The 6000-nt window shown below is 36.6% G+C and overlaps 1 long non-coding RNA gene across 1 annotated transcript; it reads left to right on the forward strand.

The window, feature by feature from the left end:
• Positions 1-2353: 2353 nt before the first annotated feature.
• LOC137246803 (uncharacterized) lies at positions 2354-3912 on the forward strand. The gene is made up of 3 exons (XR_010951703.1): positions 2354-2388; positions 2450-3481; positions 3536-3912. It is a non-coding gene; the product is annotated as an uncharacterized lncRNA (long non-coding RNA).
• Positions 3913-6000: the final 2088 nt, after the last annotated feature.

The following is a 6000-nucleotide window of genomic DNA, read 5'->3' on the forward strand; positions in this document are numbered from 1 at the left end:
AAGAGGGTTTCAAATATTTAGCGCATGTCTTCAACCTGTCTCTTTCCACCTTTGTCATACCCGAGAAATGGAAAATGGCCAAGGTGGTCCCGCTACTAAAGCCTGGGAAACCAGCTAACGTAGGTGAGTCATATCGTCCGATATCTCTCCTATCGCCAGTGGCAAAGACGCTTGAAGCCATTTTGCTCCCTTATTTCCAAGCACATTTGCAGCTAGCCCCTCATCAGCATGGCTTCAGAAAACTCCATAGCACTACCTCCGCGCTAAATGTCATTAGCACCCAGATAAATTGCGGTTTGAATCAATATCCCCACCATAGAACAGTACTCGTAGCGTTAGACCTATCAAAAGCTTTTGATACGGTCAACCATGGCTCGTTACTGCAAGACCTGGAAGGGTCTACCCTTCCCCCATGTCTTAAAAGGTGGACCGCAAATTATCTGGGTGGTCGGCAGGCATCGGTGCAATTCAGAAACGAAACATCAAAACAAAGGAGAATTAAACAAGGGGTGCCACAGGGTGGTGTCCTATCTCCGCTTTTGTTTAATTTCTACATATCTAAGCTACCTTCACCACCGGAAGGAGTCACAATCGTTTCCTACGCCGATGACTGCACAATAATGGCCACAGGCCCAGGCCCAAAGATCGATGAGCTATGCAATAAAATAAACGGCTATCTCCCTGATCTCTCCAGTTTTTTCGCCTCGCGAAACTTGGCATTGTCACCGACTAAATCTTCCGCGACCTTATTTACAACATGGACGCCCCAAATGAGGCGAGAATACTCCCCATCAGGGAGAGAAATGAGATGCTGACCAAACAGTTTCTGTTGAATACCCAGAAACCTGGGCATCCCAACAGACATCTGATTGACGAACCAGCACCGCCTAGGGGCCTAAGGAGTCATCTCCGTAAGCATTTTGAGGAAATACGGCACCTGAGAACCCAGCCGTATGAAGCGGAAAAACACAAGCAGGTCCTTGGTGAACTCCATAGACAGGCGTCGGACCTTTATGTCGGGAATTGCCCGGTGAATCCAGTACTTGAAGAAAAATATCCAGAACTCGCAGAAGAGGAACGCATACTCCCCAGGGAAACGCGTGTCACTCTTGCTCAACTTCGTTCTGGATACTGTAACAGGTTAAACTCTTACCTATCCAGAATCAACCCCGACATACAAAATGTATGCCCTGCTTGCAATGTGTCCCCACATGACACCAACCATCTCTTTAATTGTAATGTAGAACCAACGCCTCTAACACCCCTTTCCTTATGGTCCTCCCCTGTTGAAACGGCAAGTTTCCTTGGACTCCCGTTAGACGATATTGATGACAATTTGTGATCGGTCGCGGCTATTAGGTGGGGCGAACATTGCTACAACAACAACAACAACAACTTCGTTAATTGAGCAGCAAAAAGCCATTCCATAAACATAATTCGCAGCAAGTATTTTAGCAACGACACTCGAACAGTTATATTTATTTTGTATGTATATATGTTTTCATTTTATGTATGTACTTATACTAATATATAGATATTTTTCTAATTAATTGTAAAATCTCTCTTTAAATTATTCACCCTTGTCGCGAAGTTCACGCGGAAAAGTGTTCGCCTTCACATCTTTTGTTCGGGTGAACTTTTTCCGCCTATCGGCAATTTCGGGCGAACAAAAGTTCACTTCGAAACAGCTGATGCTCTATTGCGAATCCTTAAAATACAACAAAAATATAAATAAAAAATTAATAAAACAATGTTTAGTATTGCACTTAGGTTGGTATTGATTGAGCGCGAGGCAAATATATATGTGAAAGCGATTCGGATGCAATTAAGGGACGGTTCTAATCCTTTGGAGCTAAATGATTCACTGTAAGCTAAAAATTACTATTTTCAGCACTTTTGAATAACAAGTTAATTTTTTTTAATTAGCTTTCGCCAATAATACAGGCTAAACAAGCCAGCATTCTAATATTTGCTAGATATTCTTACCAACTCCTTGACACCATTGAAGCAAGAATTTGGAGTTCCACCAATTGTAAAGTTGGGTAAATGTCTTAATTTTTTTCGGCATAGGGAAAAAGCGTTGGAAAGGACCATGAAGTGGGTCTTAGGTAATCTTGTTTCAGTGACGTGATCAACATTTTGGAACCGTTGCTTTGTCTACAATGGATAACTTGGCCGACTGATACGTTCACCCTTATCGCGAGTTTTATTTTCACCCCAAAATATTCACAGTTTTTGTTCACCCTATTGCAGAGGGTGGCGAAAAAATTTTTCATGTTCGAAAAAGGTTTCACCTTATCGGCAACTCTTTGTTCGGGCGAAATGAACAGCGGCGAAACCCAAATTTGTTCACTTATATTTTACAGGCGGACGAGAGGAAAACAAAATGTAAGTGATTTTTTGTTTTGAAATTTGATAATCTTATAATTATATGCACTTTTATTATTAGAAATAAATCAATAAATAATGCACAATCGGAAGCTGAGTGGAAAAAGTGAAATTCCTGTATTGCTGTAAATTCTCACCCCTATTCTGCATTTCGATTACGTTCCCGTTCTCCGCTCCGCTTTAATCATGGTTCAATTATGTACAGGTTGGCTCATCTCATCAGCTGATTTTATTTATGTCATTGCATGGTCGAACGGATTGTCAAAAGGAGATGGCAAACTCAAAATGAAACCAACACATTGGCAACATTTTACTTACACATACAAAATCTGCTAAGTTTTATGTTTCCATTCCATACCATTCGCACCAACACCAATACACAGATTTTGACAATTTGAACAGACATATTTTGTTGCTTTACAGATGAGCCAACCTGTATATAGTTGAACCATGGCTTTAATCGAAGTTTGGTATTCTGAATTACGACGGAATCGTAAAGAGAAGAGGAAGAGAAAATGATTTTTCGAAATCATCTGTTGGTACGGAATGTGTGAAAAATGGAACAAAATAAATTAAAGCAAATTTGTAAAAAACACTGAAAAACGTTTATATTTTATTATCCACGCCATTTTGTACAAAAAAAAGCAATAGAATATATTGCCGCAGTGTTATATTTTTTTGAGTGAAGTGCTTTCATAATTGTAAGTGTTTTTTTGTCGTTCTTTTGACCAATTCCCTGCCGTGGCCACCAAGTTTTGTTAAAACGGATACCTGCACGAATATAGTTGACATTTTCTGAATTTTAAGGGTGCTAATTTCATTGCACTGGCCTAAAATACTTTATTAAGGTTTATTTATTCCTTCCGCAAGGATTGTTTACTTTTCGCTTCACCTTCCTCTACGCCGGCAGCTTGCTTTGACATATAACTGGACCCAACGAACAGACACAAATTATAGCTGTCTATTATAATGGAATCAATAGCCGCGGCATATTTGTGGAGTTGGAAAGCAACGCATACGAAAATGGACAGACGATAATGGAAAGGCAAATATTGCGAGATTTGTGTAATCCATTTGAGATTAGTGACGAATTGTAAGAAAATGAACTTAAAAGTGGTAAAGTTTAATGACTTGTTTTCTTATTTAGGTTCAAAAAAAAACTCTCGACTTAACAAGGATGCTTTCAAGTATATGTTAGATACTTTTGCGGGGCAAATACGTCCAAGGACTTCGACATCGACATGTTGTTTTTGACCTGGAAACATATAAAAAACAATCATCATCAAGCCTTCTACGTTTCTTAACAAGTTTTACTTACATTTTTGTTAAAATTCTGTTATAAATTAATAAAAAAATAAAAAGAAAATATTTTTCCGCCAACTAATTTGCAACTTAGAAAAACGGAACTACGATCGAAATGCAGATTACAAAAAATCGAACGATTCGAAGTTGGATCGAAAGAGATTGGAACACAGAATACCAAAATTGCCAAATCGAAAAAATTCCAATCCAAGTCGAAATGCAGAATAGGGCTGTCTATTTTTTATGACAACGTATCAGTCGGCCAAGTTATCCATTGTGGATAAAGCAACGGTTCAAAAATGTTGAGCATCTCGCTGAAACAAGATCGGCTAAGACCCACTTCATGGTCCTTTCCGACGCCTTTTCCCTTTGCGAAAAAACGAAGACATGTACTCAATTTTACAATTGGTGGAACTCCAAGTTTGTGCTTCAATGGTGGCAAGGAGTTGGTAAGAATAACTATCAAATATTAGAATGCCGACTTGTTTAGCCTGTAATATTGGCGAAAGCTAATTGAATAAAATTAACTTGTTATTGAAAAGTGCTGAAAATAGTAATTTTTAGCTTACAGTGAATCATTTAGCTCCAAAGGGTTAGAAAAGTCCCTTAATTGCCTCCGAATCGCTTTCACATTTATATTCTCCTCGGCCTTAATCAATACCAACCTAAGTGCAATACTAAACATTATTTTATTAATTTTTTATTTATATTTTTGTTGTATTTTAAGGAAATATATGCTTGGTTACAAAATTTACACAATTGTAAGTAAATTATTTGTTCACTGCCAATTCGCAATAGAGCATCAGCTGTTTCGAAGCGAACTTTTGTTCGCCCGAAATTGCCGATAGGCGGAAAAAGTTCACCCGAACAAAAGAAAGGAAGGCGAACACTTTTCCGCTTGAACTTCGCGATAAGGGTGATTGATTTATTTCTAATAATAGAAGTACATATAATTATAAGAGTATCAAATTTCAAAACAAAAAATTAATTACATTTTGTTTTCCTCTCGTTCGCCTGTAAAATACAAGTGAACAAATTTTGGTTTCCCCGCTGTTCATTTCACCCGAACAAAGAGTTGCCGATAAGGTGAAATCTTTTTCGAACATGAAAAATTGTTTCGACACCCTCTGCGATAGGGTGAACAAAAACTGTGAATATTTTCGGGTGAAAATAAAACTCGCGATAAGGATGATTATCTATTTAATACATCTTTCGAAATTCATAACATAAATACTAGTTTATTTTACCGTTTTGTTTGTGAACTCTCTTTTTGTAAAGTTCAACATGTTTCATTCACCACAACACAATACACAAACATCTACATTTACTAACAATTTAAATGACTCTTTAATAGATTTACCAAATTACACTTCTCAACAACAAATAATAAATCCATATGAAAACATAAATCTAAATGAAATTTCGACAGTTTCAGTTAAACTTCCACAATTTTGGACTAGTTGTCCAGAAGCATGGTTTATACATGCTGAAACACAATTTAGCACCAAAAATATTACACAAGAGAATACCAAATACGAACACATTATAACAGCACTTCCACAAGAAGTAATAGTAACAATTTTAGATTTTATTCAAAATCCTCCCCCTACTAACAAGTTTAGTGAACTTAAAAAAGTTTTGATAGAAAGACATTCTCTTAATGAAAATTCAAAAATAGACATAATTTTACGGTTCAACAATTTCTACTTTCGGGAAAAGGCTTTTAAACGTAAATTTAGGTTTAAGACGTGAATTTCTTTTTACGTTTTTGATAGCTGATATAGCTAAACCGATAATTGGCGCCGATTTTCTTTGCAAATATGGTCTATTGATTGATATTAAACACGTTTAGTAGATCCTTTAACAAATCTTTCAGTCAATACTATATCTTCTTTTTGTGATATCCAATTACCTAAACTATTTGCAGTTGACAATAAATTTACAAAATTATTAAAAGAGTTTCCGTCACTTATTGCGGAGCCAGACTATACAAAATCTGTTAAACATGCAACGGTACATCGACTTGTAACGGAAAGAAGCCTTCCATTTTCTAAGCCTATGCGCTTAGATCCAGTTAAATACAAAGTCGCTAAAACTTTTTTCGATTTGGCAATTTTGATATTCTGTGTTCCAATTTCTTTCGATCCAACTTGGAATCGTTCGATTTTGTGTATTCTGCATTTCGATCGTAGTTCCGTTTTTCTAAGTTGCAAATTTGTTGGCGGAAAATATTTTTTTATTTTTTTATTGCTTTATAACGGAATTTTAACAAAAATGTAAGTAAAACTTGTTAAGAAAAGTAAAAGGCTT

Source organism: Eurosta solidaginis, chromosome 3, assembly GCF_040869045.1.
Source record: "Eurosta solidaginis isolate ZX-2024a chromosome 3, ASM4086904v1, whole genome shotgun sequence".
NCBI lineage: Eukaryota > Metazoa > Arthropoda > Insecta > Diptera > Tephritidae > Eurosta > Eurosta solidaginis.